Below are 22,593 nucleotides of genomic sequence, written 5' to 3'. Positions count from 1 at the left end.
CTGACTCTCTTTTCAACTCCTCAACTTTCTCTCTTAGACTCTGTCTGTTGCTGTTCCATGCCACCGATAACCATTTTCTGTTCACAAGACTGTCATCATTAAAAATCCTTAATGATAATGTGTGCCACATATCTGACTTGAAGGGTATTTTTTTTTTGGCAAAATTTGAAAAGTACTGAAGTGTTTTGCCACATTTTTAACACCCCCAACATCATTCCATTAATTTCTTCTTCTTGGCTTGATTGCTGATTTCATGCTTCAGCTAATTTTAAGGCTATTTCAGCAGCTTTGGAAATTTTCCGCTAAAACACATATATGCTAATATGAGTTTCCTTCACAGAACAAATATAAAGATTCTATAGATCATGCCATGAACTGAACTTAATTTTCATTTACCTTGACTTGACTATTTACCCACTGTACTATGTGTCTTCAATTTCGAAAAACAGTTTTAATTGCACTAATTATCTGTGATAATACGGATATATCTGAGAGTATTCACTCCAATTTGCTAATAGTCGCCCCCAACTGGAAGAAATAAATCTATTCAAATTAACAAACATTTTTTTGGAACTGAAGTATTATTATTATTATTATTATCATTATATTTATATAGTTAGATTATATACATTTTTTAGATATTTTTCTCTTCCACTTATTCTTAAAAACAAGTTTATTGCACTTAGCGCAATAGTCAGAAATAAAAAGATAAATACATAAAAAAAATAGGAATGGCATCAGTAATAGAAGAGCTGGTAGCTGGGAACATTACCAGATGTTTAAAACTTGACATACTCAAAGCAATCTAATCTGTATTTAAAGAAAGTGTAAGCTCAATCTGATACAACATACTTTGCTATTTTATATAAAAGGCAGTAATTTACACTTTAAATAAGTTCATATAGCCTAATACAAGTGTCAGTATGAATTTATACGCTTTTTGTTAAGTGAACTCTTCAAAAGACGGAGAACGACACTCGGCAAAGAAGAATGGGTTGACATTCGATGGCAGCCTGGTGTCATCCCACACACGAGGCAAAAAGACACTACAAGTTGTGGAATCTTTGTGATGGAGGTAAAAATCATCATTTGAACGGGATTATTAAATACACGTTTCCAGCTTATGGATGTAGTATTTCCACACAAATATATTAGCAGTTTTGTTGGAATTACATTGATTGTTCATTTATTCATAGGTAGTGTACCTGTAATTACAATGTATGGATAATTTCACTTTTTATAATATTGCATTTCTTGTAACAGGGTAAGCAATAGTGAAAAGCCTACCTATATATATTTATGTATGCGCAGATGGGGTCAAGCATCATTTCTGCCTTTCCGCATGTTCCAGACAACATAGAAATAAAATCAAGTGCAGCAGAAATTGCACAGCGTAGACTGGAACTTGCAGAAGAAATATTGAGCTGTTCAGGTAATGCTAGAGGTTCCAATAACTTAAATTAATTGCTGCTCAATGTGTTACATTAGGAATAGGAGGAAAGGCACTTACTTGCAAAGTTCATCACAAACTGAAGCAGCTGTATTACAACATGATCATTAGAGTTGGGAATTTATGGAAACTATTCATCAAGAGAAAAAATGTTATTTGAAATGTTGCATTTAAAAATAAATATATACGGTTTGGGAAAACCAAAGTTTGTGTGTTCTATGAAAATCAACAAAATAATTAGCTTGAATCCTACAAATAATCAAAAACACTGGGAGTGAACAGCAATTTATACAATATATATTAAAATAAAAACTCACGAAGAATAAAAGATATAGGAATCAGTAAAAATGTCATGTTAATTGAATTTTCTCCAAAATTACCTATTTCAGAAAATCTGGATGAATTATGCCACATGTGCGCACGGAGGTTTTATCCCTGTTATACACAGTGGGTCAGTATTCCACTTGTTTGTAAAAGATCAACTTTTGTCGGTTTCTAAATAACAGTCAATTACATGTTTCGTTTTCTTTTCTTTTTTTTAATTTTTACTCTGCAGATACAGTGTAATGTGTGCAATTTCTGGTTCCACCAGAAATGTTTGGCAATGACACCAGAAGAATGGGAGACGTTATCTCAAGCTGGACAGGACTGGCACTGTCCACACTGCACTGATGTGTAATATGACCCTGTGTGTGTGTTGATGTAAATAGTTAAATAGTAGTTTCTGTTGTTCAGTAGGATATTGCATAGTTGTATGCTAAAAATTTATATTTTAGAGCATCTACAACCAACTTAAATAAAATATGCCGTTCTAAGACTTAATTGTGATCCCCATTTTTCCTAGTCCGAAAACAGAAAATATAGGAAATCTCATATAAAATGTGTTTTCACAAATTTGTTACAAGGTTCACATGTCCAAATGAGCATGAAATGTATTGGTCCTTGGGTGTACTTCATCAAAGGACTGAAATTGTGTCTGTGGGTCATGTGATTTAATTGTGAAACCCATTTTTCCTAGTCCGAAAACAGAAAATATAGAAAATCTCAGATAGAATGTGTTTTCACAAATTTGTTACAAGGTTCACATGTCCAAATGAGCATGAAATGTATTGGTCCTTGGGTGTACTTCATCACAGGACTGAAATTGGGTCCGTGGGTCATGTCATTTAATTGTGAAACCCATCAACCCATAGAAAATATAGGAAATCTGACATAGAATGTGTTTTCACAAATTTGTTACAAGGTTCACATGTCCAAATGAGTATGCAATGTATTGGTCCTTGGGTGTACTTCATCACAGGACTGAAATTGGGTCCCTGGGTCATGTCATTTAATTGTGAAACCCATCTTTCGTAGTCCGAAACCAGAAAATATAGAAAATCTCATATAAAATGTGTTTTCACAAATTTGTTAAAAGGTTCACATGTCCATATGAGCATGAAATGTATTGGTCCTTGGGTGTACTTCATCACAGGACTGAAATTGGGTCCGTGGGTCATGTCATTTAATTGTGAAACCCATCAACCCATAGAAAATATAGGAAATCTGACATAGAATGTGTTTTCACAAATTTGTTACAAGGTTCACATGTCCAAATGAGTATGCAATGTATTGGTCCTTGGGTGTACTGAAATTGGGGCTGTGAGTCATGTGATTTAATTGTGAAACCCATCTTTCCTAGTCCAGAAACAGAAAATATAGGATATCTCATATAAAATGTGTTTTCACAAATTTGTTAAAAGGTTCACATGTCCAAATGAGTATGATATGTATTGGTCCTTGGGTGTACTTCATCACAGGACTGAAATTGGGTCCCTGGGTCATGTCATTTAATTGTGAAACCCATCTTTCGTAGTCCGAAACCAGAAAATATAGAAAATCTCATATAAAATGTGTTTTCACAAATTTGTTAAAAGGTTCACATGTCCAAATGAGTATGCAATGTATTGGTCCTTGGGTGTACTTCATCACAGGACTGAAATTGGGTCCCTGGGTCATGTCATTTAATTGTGATCCCCATTTTTCCTAGTCCGAAAACAGAAAATATAGAAAATCTCATATAAAATGTGTTTTCACTAATTTGTTACAAGGTTCACATGCCCAAATGAGCATGAAATGTATTGGTCCTTGGGTGTACTTCATCAAAGGACTGAAATTGTGTCTGTGGGTCATGTGATTTAATTGTGAAACCCATTTTTCCTAGTCCGAAAACAGAAAATATAGAAAATCTCAGATAGAATGTGTTTTTACAAATTTGTTACAAGGTTCACATGTCCAAATGAGCATGAAATGTATTGGTCCTTGGGTGTACTTCATCACAGGACTGAAATTGGGTCCGTGGGTCATGTCATTTAATTGTGAAACCCATCAACCCATAGAAAATATAGGAAATCTGACATAGAATGTGTTTTCACAAATTTGTTACAAGGTTCACATGTCCAAATGAGTATGCAATGTATTGGTCCTTGGGTGTACTTCATCACAGGACTGAAATTGGGTCCCTGGGTCATGTCATTTAATTGTGAAACCCATCTTTCATAGTCCGAAACCAGAAAATATAGAAAATCTCATATAAAATGTGTTTTCACAAATTTGTTAAAAGGTTCACATGTCCATATGAGCATGAAATGTATTGGTCCTTGGGTGTACTTCATCACAGGACTGAAATTGGGTCCCTGGGTCATGTGATTTAATTGTGAAACCCATCTTTCCTAGTCCAGAAACAGAAAATATAGGAAATCTCATATAAAATGTGTTTTCACAAATTTGTTACAAGGTTCACATGTCCAAATGAGTATGCAATGTATTGGTCCTTGGGTGTACTTCATCACAGGACTGAAATTGGGTCCCTGGGTCATGTCATTTAATTGTGAAACCCATCTTTCGTAGTCCGAAACCAGAAAATATAGAAAATCTCATATAAAATGTGTTTTCACAAATTTCTTACAAGGTTTACATGGAACACATAGGGAAGCTGATGTTCAATCAGCTTTCAAAACTGTGTTACAGGGTTTACTTATTTAAATGCTGATATTTAAATGCCTCATACCCAAGACCTTTACACAATATATAGTAATTGCACTGAAACAGTCATTTGGTGTGTACATTTAGTTTTTTTTAATAACCGGAATATTCGTGGGTGAATGTCTGGCGAATATCGAACGTTGAGCCAACTTTACCGCGGTTTTTTAAGGTGGATCGGTGTGTTTGGAGGGGGGGGGCGACAGTTGTTTGTATGTGGATGAAGTTTAACTTGTCTGTAAGTTTCACTGATTGAATTACCAGAGACACTCATTTGTAACTCGATGTGTTTAGTTTGTAGCACTGTCGCTAATGCAGTTAGCTGTCTCCGGAGTTTGGAGGCATTTCCACCTTAAGAGATCCGAAACCGCAAAACCATGGAGCAGGAATAGAGTAATCCTCATTTCTGTTCGTTGTTTTCAACGTTTGGAGTTCTTTTCTCTGTCTAAAACAACACCAGATGCCTCTGCTATGAGCAGGGAGAGAGAGACCTAGCATGTAACTGAGGCGGTTTATTTACAAACACTGGTGCTTCAGGACCGGTTTCGAGCACAGACTGCAGAGTTAGCTGATGGTGAGGAACAACGTTTGATTAAAAAACAAAGTGTTTTTGTGATTACAATCCTGAATTACGGTTTTAAGAAGCTGATGTTGTGCTTTCTGTAGTTTGCATGTCGTTTCATGTGTCTGTTGACGGTATATTGAAGCCATGACAGGACGCTCAGTCTCTGTGAGAGTATACTTTCAAACGGTCATTGCAGCTTTAGCGCACTCTCACTTCATACACAGAGCTGCGTTTGAATAGAGTTCAGCAAATTACAGCACACCACGAAATCAGAGGCAAAGATTCCTCTGTTTACTAAACATTTAACATTTTACGTATTATGTTAGCATTCCATACTCAGTATATCAAAATGCATGTTTTCATAATATTGTGTAGGAACACCTAGCTACATTTGTTTTTATTTTTAATCTCTTTGGTTTTCTGCTAAGTTTTTTTTAATCTATTTCCCAATCGCATTTTTCTCTTTTCGCGCCATATACCCGATGGTTTCTGTTAAAGTAGACCATTCAGATCACTCTGACATTTTTACTGCTGTGTTATTTCTGTGTCAGAAACGGTGTTATATTCACTGTTTAACTGCACTAATTTGTGTTTCGAGTTTTTGTAGCGTTCGAAAACAGGCTGTAGCCACCGCGGTCACGCCATCTGCACTTCGCGAAAACGCAGTCACGCCATCTACACTAGGATTTCTTGTGCGCTTCTACATCACAGTTTACGGTAGAACGTGTGCGAGCGAGAGGGGGGACTCGCAGAAAAGCGCAGATATTGAAAATTCATAAGAAATTAATTTAAAACATAATTCAATACAGTTAATATTAAAAACAGGCCTGATTGGCTAAAAGAACGGTTTGTTACCAGAAAATCTCACTGTTGTATTGAAAAACATGTCCTCAGGTACACAGGGTATAATATTTATGTGCATTTACTGTAAGAATTAGAAGTAATAGGCTTGAAAAAAACTTCAAAAAACCCTATGGATATTAAATTCCATAAAATGGTTAAATCAAACTGTTACCAGACCACTCCACTGCATTCTTGAAGAGCATGTTCTCAGGTACTCATGGTATAATTTCATGGTTAATAATACATTTTTACTGTAGGAATATGAAGTAATATTATTTGATGATGTTTAATTTACATATATGGACAATTTTGAGTTCTATTAAAGGGTTAAATCAAACTGTTACCAAACCACTCCACAGCAGCCTTGAAGAACATGTTCTAGAGTACCCAGAGAATAATTGTCAAACATTTTTACTGTAGGAATTTGGAGTAATATCATTTCAAACTCATAAATATGCTGTTTAATTTACAAATATTGCAGAATTTTGAGAGCTATTAAAGGGTTAAATCAAACTGTTACCAAACCATTCCACTGCAGCCTTGAAGGACATGTTCTCAGGTACCTAGAGAATAATTTTTATAAATTTCTACTGTAGGAATTTGGAGTAATAGCATTACAAACTTCATAAGAATAACAACACAATTCCACAAATTGCAGAATGCTGAAGGCCATAAAATGGTTAAATCAAACTGTTACCAGACCACTCCACTGCAGTCGTGAAGAGCATGTTCTCAGGTATCCAGAGAATAATTTTCATACATTTTTACTGTAGGAATTTGGAGTAATATTATTTCAAATCTCATAAAAAATGATGCTTAATTTACATATGTGGCCAATTCTGAGTGCTATTAAAGGGTTAAATCAAATTGTTACCAAACAACTTCACTGAAGCCTTGAAGAACATGTTCCAAGGTACCCAGAGAATAATTGTCGTACATTTTTACTGTAGGAATTTGGAGTATAAATATTTCAAATCTCATTAAAATGATGTTTAATTTACATATATGGCAAAATTATGAGTCCTATTAAAGAGTTAAATCAAATTGTTACCAAACCATTCCACTGCAGCCTTAAAGAATATGTTCTCAGGTACTCAGAGAATAAGTTTTATACATTTTTACTGTAGGAATTTGGAGTAAGAGCATTTCAAATTTCAGTAGAAATGGTTAAATTTGCAAATATTGCAAAATTCTGAGAGCTATTAATGGGTTAAATCAAACTGTTACCAAACCACTCCACTGCAGCCTTAAAGAATATGTTCTCGGGTAATCAGAGAATAATTTTTATACATTTTTACTGTAGGAATTTGGAGTAATATCATTTCAAACTTATAAATATGCTGTTTAATTTACAAATATTGCAAAATTGTGAGAGCTATTAAAGGGTTAAATCAAATTGTTACCAAATCACTTCACTGAAGCCTTGAAGAACATGTCCCAAGGTACCCAGAGAATAATTGTCGTACATTTTTACTGTAGGAATTTGGAGTAATAGCATTACAAACTTCATAAGAATTTTGTTTAATTTGCATATAAGGCAAAATTGTGAGTCCTATTAAAGGGTTAAATCAAACTGTTACCAAACCACTCCACTGCAGCCTTGAAGAACATGTTCTAGAGTACCCAGACTATAATGTTCATACATTTTTACTGTAAGAATGTGGAGTAATAGCATTACAAACTTCATAAGAATAAAAACACAATTCCATAAATTGCAGAATTCTGAAGGCCATAAAATGGTTAAATCAAACTGTTACCAGACCACTCCACTGCAGCCTTGAACAACATTTTCTAGAGTACCCAGGGTACAAATTTCATACATTTTTACTGTAGGAATTTGGAGTAATATTATTTCAAATCTCATAAAAAATGTTGAATTTACATATATGGCAAATTTTGAGTGCTACTAAAGGGTTAAATCAAACTGTTACCAGACCACTCCACTGCAGTCTTGAAGAGCATGTTCTCAGGTACTCAGGGTATAATTGTCATACATTTTTACTGTAGGAATTTGGAGTAATAGCATTACAAACTTCATAAGAATAACAACACAATTCCACAAATTGCAGAATGCTGAAGGCCATAAAATGGTTAAATCAAACTGTTACCAGACCACTCCACTGCAGTCTTGAAGAGCATGTTCTCAGGTACCCAGAGAATAATTTTCATACAATTTTACTGTAGGAATTTGGAGAAATATCATTTCAAACTTATAAATATGCTGTTTAATTTACAAATATTGCAAAATTGTGAGAGCTATTAAAGGGTTAAATCAAATTGTTACCAAATCACTTCACTGAAGCCTTGAAGAACATGTTCCAAGGTACCTAGAGAATAATTTTTTTAGAGAATTAATTTTTATACATTTTTACTGTAAGAATTTGGAGTAAGAGCATTTCACATTTCAGTAAAAATGGTTTAATTTGCCAATATTGCAAAATTGTGAGCGCTATTAAACGGTTAAATCAAACTGTTACCAGACCACTCCACTGCAGTCTTGAAGAGCATGTTCTCAGGTACCCAGAGAATAATTTTCATACATTTTTACTGTAGGAATTTGGAGTAATATTATTTCAAATCTCATAAAAATGATGCTTAATTTACATATGTGGCCAATTCTGAGTGCTATTAAGGGGTTAAATCAAACTGTTACCAAACCATTCCACTGCAGTCTTGAAGAGCATGTTCTCAGGTACCCAGAGAATAATTTTTATACATTTTTACTGTAGGAATTTGGAGAAATATCATTTCAAACTTATAAATATGCTGTTTAATTTACAAATATTGCAAAATTCTGAGAGCTATTAAAGGGTTAAATCAAACTGTTACCAAACCACTCCACTGCAGCCTTAAAGAATATGTTCTCAGGTACTCAGAGAATAATTTTTATACATTTTTACTGTAGGAATTTGGAGTAATATCATTTCAAACTTATAAATATGCTGTTTAATTTACAAATATTGCAAAATTGTGAGAGCTATTAAAGGGTTAAATCAAACTGTTACCAAATCACTTCACTGAAGCCTTGAAGAACATGTCCCAAGGTACCCAGAGAATAATTGTCGTGCATTTTTACTGTAGGAATTTGGAGTAATAGCATTTCAAATCTCATAAAAATGATGTTTAATTTACATATATGGCAAAATTGTGAGTCTTATTAAATGGTTAAATCAAATTGTTACCAAACCACTCCATGACAGCCTTGAAGAACATGTTCTAGAGTACCCAGGGTACAATCTTCATAGATTTTTACTGTAAGAATTTGGAGTAATAGCATTGCAAATTCAGTAAAACTTTTTAATTTGCACATATTGCAATATTGTGAATGCTATTAAAGGGTTAAATCAAACTGTTACCAGACTACTCCACTGCAGCCTTGAAGAACATGTTCTAGAGTACCCAGATTATACTTTTCATACATATTTACAGTAGGAATTTGGAGTAATATTATTTTAATTCTCATAAAAAAATGATGTTTGATTTACATACATAGCATTTTTGAGTGCTATTAAAGCGTTAAATCATACTGTTACCAGACTATTCCAATGCAGCCTTGAAGAACATGTTCTAGAGTACCCAGAGAATAATTTTTACTGTAGGAATTTGGAGTAATAGCATTGCAAAATGCACTAAAATATTATGTTTAATTTGCACATATTGCAAAATTGAGTGCTAATAATGGGTTAAATCAAAATGTTACCAGATAATTTACAAGAAACTGTCCACTGTAGTCTTGAAGTACATATTTTCAGTTTCCCTGGGTATAATTCTCATAACTTTTTACTCTAGGAATTTGGAGGAATAGTATGGTAAAATTCAGAAAAAATTATAATTTAATTTTATGAATCTCGTAATGTTTAAGACCGTAAAAAGTTTATAGTACTAGGTACTAATTACCAGGGATATGTACTGCATTTACAAAGAACATGGTCTCAGGTAAGTATGTTTTTATGTTCTTTGTAAATGCAGTACATATCCCTGGTAATTAGTACCTAGTACTATAAACTTTTTACGGTCTTAAACATTACGAGATTCATAAAATTAAATTATAATTTTTTCTGAATTTTACCATACTATTCCTCCAAATTCCTAGAGTAAAAAGTTATGAGAATTATACCCAGGGAAACTGAAAATATGTACTTCAAGACTACAGTGGACAGTTTCTTGTAAATTATCTGGTAACATTTTGATTTAACCCATTATTAGCACTCAATTTTGCAATATGTGCAAATTAAACATAATATTTTAGTGCATTTTGCAATGCTATTACTCCAAATTCCTACAGTAAAAATTATTCTCTGGGTACTCTAGAACATGTTCTTCAAGGCTGCATTGGAATAGTCTGGTAACAGTATGATTTAACGCTTTAATAGCACTCAAAAATGCTATGTATGTAAATCAAACATCATTTTTTTATGAGAATTAAAATAATATTACTCCAAATTCCTACTGTAAATATGTATGAAAAGTATAATCTGGGTACTCTAGAACATGTTCTTCAAGGCTGCAGTGGAGTAGTCTGGTAACAGTTTGATTTAACCCTTTAATAGCATTCACAATATTGCAATATGTGCAAATTAAAAAGTTTTACTGAATTTGCAATGCTATTACTCCAAATTCTTACAGTAAAAATCTATGACGATTGTACCCTGGGTACTCTAGAACATGTTCTTCAAGGCTGTCATGGAGTGGTTTGGTAACAATTTGATTTAACCATTTAATAAGACTCACAATTTTGCCATATATGTAAATTAAACATCATTTTTATGAGATTTGAAATGCTATTACTCCAAATTCCTACAGTAAAAATGCACGACAATTATTCTCTGGGTACCTTGGGACATGTTCTTCAAGGCTTCAGTGAAGTGATTTGGTAACAGTTTGATTTAACCCTTTAATAGCTCTCACAATTTTGCAATATTTGTAAATTAAACAGCATATTTATAAGTTTGAAATGATATTACTCCAAATTCCTACAGTAAAAATGTATAAAAATTATTCTCTGAGTACCTGAGAACATATTCTTTAAGGCTGCAGTGGAGTGGTTTGGTAACAGTTTGATTTAACCCTTTAATAGCTCTCAGAATTTTGCAATATTTGCAAATTTAACAATTTTTACTGAAATTTGAAATGTTCTTACTCCAAATTCCTACAGTAAAAATGTACGACAATTATTCTCTGGGTACCTTGGAACATGTTCTTCAAGACTGCAGTGGAGTGGTCTGGTAACAATTTGATTTAACCCTTTAATAGGACTCACAATTTTGCCATATATGTAAATTAAACATAATTTTTATGAGATTTGAAATATTATTACTCCAAATTCCTACAGTAAAAATGTACCACAATTATTCTCTGGGTACCTTGGAACATGTTCCTCAACACTGCAGTGGAGTGATCTGGTAACAGTTTGATTTAACCATTTTATGGCCTTCAGAAATCTGCAATTTGTGGAATTGTGTTGTTATTCTAATGAAGTTTGTAATGCTATTACTCCACATTCTTACAGTAAAAATGTATGAACATGATAATCTGGATACTCTAGAACATGTTATTCAAGGCTGCAGTGGAATGGTCTGGTAACAGTTTGATTTAACTCTTTAATAGCTCTCAGAATTATGCAATATTGGCAAATTAAAATTTTTTACTGAATTTTGAAATGATATTACTCCAAATTCCTACAGTAAAAATGTATAAAAATTATTTTCTGAGTACCTGAGAACATATTCTTCAAGGCTGCAGTGGAGTGGTCTGGTAACAGTTTGATTTAACCCTTTAATAGGACTCAGAATTTTGCCATATATGCAAATTAAACAAAATTTTTATGAGACTTAAAATAATATTACTCCATATTCCTACAGTAAAAATGTACGACAATTATTCTCTGGGTACTTTGAAACATGTTCTTCAAGGCTGCAGTGGAATGGTTTGGTAACAATTTGATTTAACCCTATAATAGGACTCACAATTTTGCCATATATGTAAATTAAACATCATTTTTATGAAGTTTGTAATGCTATTACTCCAAATTCCTACAGTAAAAATGTACGACAATTATTCTCTGGGTACCTTGGAACATGTTCTTCAAGGCTTCAGTGAGGTTGGTTGGTAACAATTTGATTTAACCATTTTATGGCCTTCAGAAATCTGCAATTTGTGGAATTGTGTTGTTATTCTAATGAAGTTTGTAATGCTATTACTCCACATTCTTACAGTAAAAATGTATGAACATGATAATCTGGATACTCTAGAACATGTTATTCAAGGCTGCAGTGGAATGGTCTGGTAACAGTTTGATTTAACTCTTTAATAGCTCTCAGAATTATGCAATATTGGCAAATTAAAATTTTTTACTGAATTTTGAAATGATATTACTCCAAATTCCTACAGTAAAAATGTACGACAATTATTCTCTGGGTACCTTGGAACATGTTCTTCAAGGCTTCAGTGAAGTTGTTTGGTAACAATTTGATTTAACCCTTTAATAGCTCTCACAATTTTGCAATATTTGTAAATTAAACAGCATATTTATAAGTTTGAAATGATATTTCTCCAAATTCCTACAGTAAAAATGTATACAAATTATTCTCTGGGTACCTGAGAACATGCTCTTCAAGACTGCAGTGGAATGGTCTGGTAACAGTTTGATTTAACTCTTTAATAGCTCTCAGAATTATGCAATATTGGCAAATTAAAATTTTTTACTGAATTTTGAAATGATATTACTCCAAATTCCTACAGTAAAAATGTATAAAAATTATTCTCTGAGTACCTGAGAACATATTCTTCAAGGCTGCAGTGGAGTGGTCTGGTAACAGTTTGATTTAACCCTTTAATAGGACTCAGAATTTTGCCATATATGCAAATTAAACAAAATTTTTATGAGACTTAAAATAATATTACTCCATATTCCTACAGTAAAAATGTACGACAATTATTCTCTGGGTACTTTGAAACATGTTCTTCAAGGCTGCAGTGGAATGGTTTGGTAACAATTTGATTTAACCCTATAATAGGACTCACAATTTTGCCATATATGTAAATTAAACATCATTTTTATGAAGTTTGTAATGCTATTACTCCAAATTCCTACAGTAAAAATGTACGACAATTATTCTCTGGGTACCTTGGAACATGTTCTTCAAGGCTTCAGTGAGGTTGGTTGGTAACAATTTGATTTAACCCTTTAATAGCTCTCACAATTTTGCAATATTTGTAAATTAAACAGCATATTTATAAGTTTGAAATGATATTTCTCCAAATTCCTACAGTAAAAATGTATAAAAATTATTCTCTGGGTAACAAAAAAAAGTATGTTTTTTTGTTTTTTTGTGTGTTCGGAATAGTAATATTTAAAATTTCCCACAAAAAAACAAAAAAACATACTTACCTGAGACCATGTTCTTTGTAAATGCAGTACATATCCCTGGTAATTAGTACCTAGTACTATAAACTTTTTACGGTCTTAAACATTACGAGATTCATAAAATTAAATTATAATTTTTTCTGAATTTTACCATACTATTCCTCCAAATTCCTAGAGTAAAAAGTTATGAGAATTATACCCAGGGAAACTGAAAATATGTACTTCAAGACTACAGTGGACAGTTTCTTGTAAATTATCTGGTAACATTTTGATTTAACCCATTATTAGCACTCAATTTTGCAATATGTGCAAATTAAACATAATATTTTAGTGCATTTTGCAATGCTATTACTCCAAATTCCTACAGTAAAAATTATTCTCTGGGTACTCTAGAACATGTTCTTCAAGGCTGCATTGGAATAGTCTGGTAACAGTATGATTTAACGCTTTAATAGCACTCAAAAATGCTATGTATGTAAATCAAACATCATTTTTTTATGAGAATTAAAATAATATTACTCCAAATTCCTACTGTAAATATGTATGAAAAGTATAATCTGGGTACTCTAGAACATGTTCTTCAAGGCTGCAGTGGAGTAGTCTGGTAACAGTTTGATTTAACCCTTTAATAGCATTCACAATATTGCAATATGTGCAAATTAAAAAGTTTTACTGAATTTGCAATGCTATTACTCCAAATTCTTACAGTAAAAATCTATGACGATTGTACCCTGGGTACTCTAGAACATGTTCTTCAAGGCTGTCATGGAGTGGTTTGGTAACAATTTGATTTAACCATTTAATAAGACTCACAATTTTGCCATATATGTAAATTAAACATCATTTTTATGAGATTTGAAATGCTATTACTCCAAATTCCTACAGTAAAAATGCACGACAATTATTTTCTGGGTACCTTGGGACATGTTCTTCAAGGCTTCAGTGAAGTGATTTGGTAACAGTTTGATTTAACCCTTTAATAGCTCTCACAATTTTGCAATATTTGTAAATTAAACAGCATATTTATAAGTTTGAAATGATATTACTCCAAATTCCTACAGTAAAAATGTATAAAAATTATTCTCTGAGTACCTGAGAACATATTCTTTAAGGCTGCAGTGGAGTGGTTTGGTAACAGTTTGATTTAACCCTTTAATAGCTCTCAGAAATTTGCAATATTTGTAAATTAAACAGCATATTTATAAGTTTGAAATGATATTTCTCCAAATTCCTACAGTAAAAATGTATAAAAATTATTCTCTGGGTACCTGAGAACATGCTCTTCAAGACTGCAGTGGAATGGTTTGGTAACAGTTTGATTTAACCCCTTAATAGCACTCAGAATTGGCCGCATATGTAAATTAAGCATCATTTTTATGAGATTTGAAATAATATTACTCCAAATTCCTACAGTAAAAATGTATGAAAATTATTCTCTGGGTACCTGAGAACATGCTCTTCAAGACTGCAGTGGAGTGGTCTGGTAACAGTTTGATTTAACCGTTTAATAGCGCTCACAATTTTGCAATATTGGCAAATTAAACCATTTTTACTGAAATGTGAAATGCTCTTACTCCAAATTCTTACAGTAAAAATGTATAAAAATTAATTCTCTAAAAAAATTATTCTCTAGGTACCTTGGAACATGTTCTTCAAGGCTTCAGTGAAGTGATTTGGTAACAATTTGATTTAACCCTTTAATAGCTCTCACAATTTTGCAATATTTGTAAATTAAACAGCATATTTATAAGTTTGAAATGATATTTCTCCAAATTCCTACAGTAAAATTGTATGAAAATTATTCTCTGGGTACCTGAGAACATGCTCTTCAAGACTGCAGTGGAGTGGTCTGGTAACAGTTTGATTTAACCATTTTATGGCCTTCAGCATTCTGCAATTTGTGGAATTGTGTTGTTATTCTTATGAAGTTTGTAATGCTATTACTCCAAATTCCTACAGTAAAAATGTATGACAATTATACCCTGAGTACCTGAGAACATGCTCTTCAAGACTGCAGTGGAGTGGTCTGGTAACAGTTTGATTTAACCCTTTAGTAGCACTCAAAATTTGCCATATATGTAAGTTCAACATTTTTTATGAGATTTGAAATAATATTACTCCAAATTCCTACAGTAAAAATGTATGAAATTTGTACCCTGGGTACTCTAGAAAATGTTGTTCAAGGCTGCAGTGGAGTGGTCTGGTAACAGTTTGATTTAACCATTTTATGGCCTTCAGAATTCTGCAATTTATGGAATTGTGTTTTTATTCTTATGAAGTTTGTAATGCTATTACTCCACATTCTTACAGTAAAAATGTATGAACATTATAGTCTGGGTACTCTAGAACATGTTCTTCAAGGCTGCAGTGGAGTGGTTTGGTAACAGTTTGATTTAACCCTTTAATAGGACTCACAATTTTGCCTTATATGCAAATTAAACAAAATTCTTATGAAGTTTGTAATGCTATTACTCCAAATTCCTACAGTAAAAATGTACGACAATTATTCTCTGGGTACCTTGGGACATGTTCTTCAAGGCTTCAGTGAAGTGATTTGGTAACAATTTGATTTAACCCTTTAATAGCTCTCACAATTTTGCAATATTTGTAAATTAAACAGCATATTTATAAGTTTGAAATGATATTACTCCAAATTCCTACAGTAAAAATGTATAAAAATTATTCTCTGATTACCCGAGAACATATTCTTTAAGGCTGCAGTGGAGTGGTTTGGTAACAGTTTGATTTAACCCATTAATAGCTCTCAGAATTTTGCAATATTTGCAAATTTAACCATTTCTACTGAAATTTGAAATGCTCTTACTCCAAATTCCTACAGTAAAAATGTACGACAATTATTCTCTGGGTACCTTGGGACATGTTCTTCAAGGCTTCAGTGAAGTGATTTGGTAACAATTTGATTTAACCCTTTAATAGCTCTCACAATTTTGCAATATTTGTAAATTAAACAGCATATTTATAAGTTTGAAATGATATTACTCCAAATTCCTACAGTAAAAATGTATAAAAATTATTCTCTGAGTACCCGAGAACATATTCTTTAAGGCTGCAGTGGAGTGGTTTGGTAACAGTTTGATTTAACCCATTAATAGCTCTCAGAATTTTGCAATATTTGCAAATTTAACCATTTCTACTGAAATTTGAAATGCTCTTACTCCAAATTCCTACAGTAAAAATGTATAAAACTTATTCTCTGAGTACCTGAGAACATATTCTTTAAGGCTGCAGTGGAATGGTTTGGTAACAATTTGATTTAACTCTTTAATAGGACTCATAATTTTGCCATATATGTAAATTAAACATCATTTTAATGAGATTTGAAATATTTATACTCCAAATTCCTACAGTAAAAATGTACGACAATTATTCTCTGGGTACCTTGGAACATGTTCTTCAAGGCTTCAGTGAAGTTGTTTGGTAACAATTTGATTTAACCCTTTAATAGCACTCAGAATTGGCCACATATGTAAATTAAGCATCATTTTTTATGAGATTTGAAATAATATTACTCCAAATTCCTACAGTAAAAATGTATGAAAATTATTCTCTGGATACCTGAGAACATGCTCTTCACGACTGCAGTGGAGTGGTCTGGTAACAGTTTGATTTAACCATTTTATGGCCTTCAGCATTCTGCAATTTGTGGAATTGTGTTGTTATTCTTATGAAGTTTGTAATGCTATTACTCCAAATTCCTACAGTAGAAATTTATAAAAATTATTCTCTAGGTACCTGAGAACATGTCCTTCAAGGCTGCAGTGGAATGGTTTGGTAACAGTTTGATTTAACCCTTTAATAGCTCTCAAAATTCTGCAATATTTGTAAATTAAACAGCATATTTATGAGTTTGAAATGATATTACTCCAAATTCCTACAGTAAAAATGTTTGACAATTATTCTCTGGGTACTCTAGAACATGTTCTTCAAGGCTGCTGTGGAGTGGTTTGGTAACAGTTTGATTTAACCCTTTAATAGAACTCAAAATTGTCCATATATGTAAATTAAACATCATCAAATAATATTACTTCATATTCCTACAGTAAAAATGTATTATTAACCATGAAATTATACCATGAGTACCTGAGAACATGCTCTTCAAGAATGCAGTGGAGTGGTCTGGTAACAGTTTGATTTAACCATTTTATGGAATTTAATATCCATAGGGTTTTTTGAAGTTTTTTTCAAGCCTATTACTTCTAATTCTTACAGTAAATGCACATAAATATTATACCCTGTGTACCTGAGGACATGTTTTTCAATACAACAGTGAGATTTTCTGGTAACAAACCGTTCTTTTAGCCAATCAGGCCTGTTTTTAATATTAACTGTATTGAATTATGTTTTAAATTAATTTCTTATGAATTTTCAATATCTGCGCTTTTCTGCGAGTCCCCCCTCTCGCTCGCACACGTTCTACCGTAAACTGTGATGTAGAAGCGCACAAGAAATCCTAGTGTAGATGGCGTGACTGCGTTTTCGCGAAGTGCAGATGGCGTGACCGCGGCCTGTAGCCGATATGGCTCGTAGTTTACTTTTTTGCTGTGAATCTGAATCGTAAAACTAAATTCGAGCGTGACTTGAGGGCACTACTATAAACAATATAATTAGTACTTATTAAAAACAAGAAAAATTCCAATTCCAATCTTTTCTATACAATTTTATGACCTGTCTTTGCTCTCTGTCTACAGTCTGGTTTAAATGATTTGACTGTACAGCAAGGTTATATCTGTTTATATTTTATGTACCTAATGTATTTCAAATACAAGATATCATATTTTGTTAACAATTATACCCAGTCAATCTAATTAGGACTCAGGGGGCACCTAAACATAGATGAATAGAAAAGACCAACACTAAAACATTACACTTGCTTATGAAGTTAAAGCTAATATTCATCTATTTGCAGGTGCCTGCTGAATCCTAATTAAACTGATCTGGTATAAGATGAGTGCAGTCTCAAAACATTGTTGAGATTTAAGTGCATCAACAAGTTTTGGCCTTGCATCACATTCCAAAATATATTCTGCCTGTGATCCTTGATGTAGTTGTATCAATTTTCAATGTTTGTATGAATAAATGTTTCAAGAGTTGAATAAATGTTTACCTGGTATCATTTTTATGCACATTGACCTGTTGACTCGAACATGGCACAAAAAGGACATATTAAGTAGATTTAACATAAAAAAAATTATGGCAACAAAGTGACACATGATATTATTGAATAGATGTAAAGTTACTATAATCAGTAAATAGAAACAAGCTTTCTCCAGAAACCTAGTACAGGCTACTCAATTTTTGCCAGATATTTAGTAAATGTAAATCAATACTTGCAAGATATTTAGTAAATATTAATTAAGTTTTCTCAGGTAAATTGTCCTTTCCTTGTGAAATTAAGTTGTATTTACTCAATATTTTTGAGCTATATTAATTCATATTTAGGCATGTTATTACTAAATCCAACACATTTTAACTGTGCATTTTATTAACATTTACATAATCTTCTTGCTTAAATTTAGTTAATTTATTCAATGAATGTTACTTAAAAGTTGGAAAATTAGAATCTACTCATTAATATTACGTGTCACTTTGTTGCCATAATTTTTTTAAGTAACTAATGGGTCACATTTTTTACAGTGTACAAACACTTTCATCAATTAAATGCAATGAGTGATTAGTAACTAAATGGCAATGCTAGAATAAGGAATATTACATACTTCACTAATGTAAAGCTTAAGTATCATAATTAATATATATTGAAGAAAAGTACAAATGCATCAGATTTTAATTAACAGAACAGAGAAGTGAATGTCTCTATGGACTTTGCACAAGTAGAATGTGATTTATTTTTCATTTACCTTACTAGATGCTGTAAAATAAATAGCAATGATTTAAATAAATCAACAGAGTTGAATAATGTGCAGTTACATACAGTATAATAAAGTGTCTGGCAGTATTAAAAAGGGCAACTGTAGCAGTAAAACCAGAGCAGTATGGACCGTTGACAGGGTCTTAATAACTAAAACTACGTTTACATTACAAGCCACATTAAACACTTCAGATTTCTTGCTCAGATCAGATTTGGCTATCTTGCCGGTTCACATTCATAAATGTAAGTGATCTGTAATGTGAATAAATCTGTCCTTGAAATGGCATTTGAGACAGTTACATCCCAAATGGGCCCCTAAGCCCTTTATATTGATCAATCTAGGTCCTTAAATAATGGCTTCTACAACCAAGGACTGCACAAGTTGTCTAACACAAATCCATTTGTATTCAGCTATCATTGGCATAGCTCCTTTTCTAACATTTAGTGCATTATTTTTGTGAAGAAACTTAATCACTCACTCAGTGCACTGTGTAGGAAGCACAGAGCTATTTGGAACACAGTCTGCATGTTACTGCTGGTACTGGCTGATGTCGTCAGCAGTAAGCACATATGCACAGACAAACGAGCAAAGAGAGAAACTAGGCAGGCATAGTTTAGTTGGACCACCATTAGCCATATAGCCATTGTCACAGGTTTTTTCCTGTTTCAAAAACAGGGAAGCCAAAAATACATACTCTTGTCATTGGAAGGTCTGGAGAAGCTTTGGTGCTTCATATAAATGTCTTTGTTTACAATAATAACAAACTATAAAAATATTTTATCTTTTCAGTTGCTGATAGTGTATGTATCACCATGGAAAGCCTGTTATTGTCTGTTCATACAAAGTTACAAAACTGAAGCACCGTGTTTAGATGATATTAAAAGCAACCCGCTTACCAGAAAGCAACAAGATAACATTTAAGTTTTTGAACATTTCTAAAACCAAGCACCTTAACATTTTATCAATCAAGTAATCAGGAACACGGTATTGCTGGGAATTAGATATTTATTACTAACTTACTTTTCTATAAGTGTCCGACTGATAAACAAATTCACAGCCCTGTTTGTTTTGAGTAACACCTCGCTCTGGTAATATGTGTCCATGTATTCGTGTCGTTATAGGGACAGACAAGATCAGAATAGAAATATTCTGTAGAAAATACTCTGTAGAGGTAAACGCCTTACATAATATATATAATATTCTTTCTCCTCAGCTCCTGTTACTCTGGACCCTAATACTGCACATTCTGTGCTCCACCTGTCTGATGACCTGACCTCTGTAGAATACAGAGAACAAGAGTCCACTCTTCCAGATAATCCAGAGAGGTTTGATGTAGGCTGGTGTGTTCTGAGCTCTGAGGAATTTAATTCAGGGACACACTGCTGGGATGTAGAGGTTGGAGACTGTGATTATTGGAGGCTAGGGGTAATTAAGGAGTCTGAAACGAGAAAGGGGGGCTCTTTTTGGGGTGCACAGTGGAGCCTGGAATACAGTAAGAGCACCAATGAATACTGGATACTGTGCCCTGGACAGCCACTACACTGCATCACCCCAAAAGAGAGAATGCAGAGGGTCAGAGTGCAGCTAGACTTTAACGTGGGCAAGGTGACATTCACTGATCTTCTGAGCAACACCCACCTGCACACTGTTACACAGACTTTTACTGACAGAGTTTTAGCCTATTTCTGGAACAGCTCTGTTCATCCTCTGAAAATCTTGCCACTAAAGACATCAGTAAAAGTGGAACAGCACAGTTAAACTGAATGTGTTTTTAGGGTTTTGTTTGAACCTACTGAGGTAGATACTGAAATATAAAACACACAACAGCATATAATCTATGGCTACACAGCTTTATTTTTGTAAGTTACTGGGAAGTGTGTGATAGAACACGACAGGGAAAGTAATCCGTAGATAAAACAATGGATTTAGATCCACTCAAAGTTTCTTCTTTGCCACTGTTATTAATAGAGATATATAAAATTAGCATTTTATATTCAATTTCTTTACAATTATTATTATTATTATTAACTTTCACGTTTAGTTTTTGGGGAAAAAATTGCAGAAACTATTTGTCACACCACTTGCTGATCACACATATCCGTCTCTAGCCACTTGATCACCAGCCCTGTCTTCAACACATCTGTATCTATTTTCTAGGAATATTCTAGGATATTTCACTTTGTACCTCACAAAATATTTCCTATTTTCATTTTGTTTCGTGTTAAGTGTTTGCCAGGGAATTGTATTTTCATTTAGCAACAATATATATTTCTATTTTACCCAGCAGCAACTCCATACACTGGGAGCCTCATTATGTTTTATATCAGTCACATCGGGTGGCAGCCAGGTCAGATTTAATCCTGTGGCTTGAGTTTGTTGTCTAATATTCTCAACTTTATTATTAAAAAATCCATAAAATCTTTACTGGTGAGAGTTGCTGGAATTAGTTGTTCGGAACCTGCTTGAGTTTTTGTAGTTCTGACAAACACACTAAACAGTACTCTAGGATTATTTTTATTATTGGAGATCAGCGAGGCCAGATATGCTGAGGGAGCTTTATTAAGGGCATTTCTATACTCTATAAGGCTGTCCTTCCAGGCCGAATGGAACACTTCCAGCTTGGTTGATCGCCATTTCCGCTCTAGTTTCCGTGATGTTTGTTTTAAAGTACGGGTTTTATCATTATACCATGGTGCGAGCTTTTTCTGTCTTATACTTTTATGCTTAAGTGGTGCTACCTTTTCTAAAGTAGATTGACAGGTATTTTCTAAATAGTCAGTTAGTACATCTAGCTCCATTGGGTCTGATGGAGTGGGAACTGGTGTTGATATTTCTGGGAGGTTTTCTATAAATTTTAGGGCGGTAGATAGTTTTATTATACGCTTTGTAGAATAGCGAGGGGTCTTACATATATTATGTCAATATAATATATATATATATAAAATATATATATATAAATAATTTTGTCAATGTTAAGACCTAGTGTCAGAACTAAGTCTAAAGTGTGACTGCAGTAGTGTGTAGGCCCTGTTACATTTTGAGTAATACCAATAGAGTCTAAGATTGAGGTAAATGCCTTTTTAGTGGGTCACTTTCCTTCTCAAAATGGATATTGAAATCTCCTACAATTATAACTTTGTGATTGCAAACCGCTACGTTTGCAGCAAAATCGCTGAATTCTTTCAGAAATTCTAAGTAAGGCCCTGGTGGTCTGTAAATGTTGCATAATAAAAATGCGTCCTTTTTTGTGACCGGATTTGTAATAATGTGTCATAAATTTAAGTCTTACAAAATGTTTGGGAGTCAGTTGCAGGTTTATTCAAGAGACAAAAACCAAGTTGAAGAGGAGTCAAAAAACCATGAAGACCATCCGAGAAAAAACAACCATAATCCTAAGGGTAAACTGATCAAAGGAATAAACCAAGTCCAAAGCCAAGATTAAAAAAAAAAAAAAAACAGA

The 22,593-nt window shown here is 33.2% G+C and overlaps 1 pseudogene; it reads left to right on the top strand.

Moving 5' to 3' along the window:
- The first annotated feature begins 5,180 nt into the window (after positions 1 to 5,180).
- LOC136675191 (zinc finger protein RFP-like) lies at positions 5,181 to 20,891 on the top strand (annotated as a pseudogene).
- The last annotated feature ends 1,702 nt before the right edge of the window (positions 20,892 to 22,593 follow it).

The sequence above is a fragment of the Hoplias malabaricus genome, chromosome 18 (genome assembly GCF_029633855.1).
Source record: "Hoplias malabaricus isolate fHopMal1 chromosome 18, fHopMal1.hap1, whole genome shotgun sequence".
Lineage (NCBI taxonomy): Eukaryota > Metazoa > Chordata > Actinopteri > Characiformes > Erythrinidae > Hoplias > Hoplias malabaricus.
Note: the sequence above shows the minus strand (reverse complement) of the source record. Positions and strands in the feature narration are given on the sequence as shown.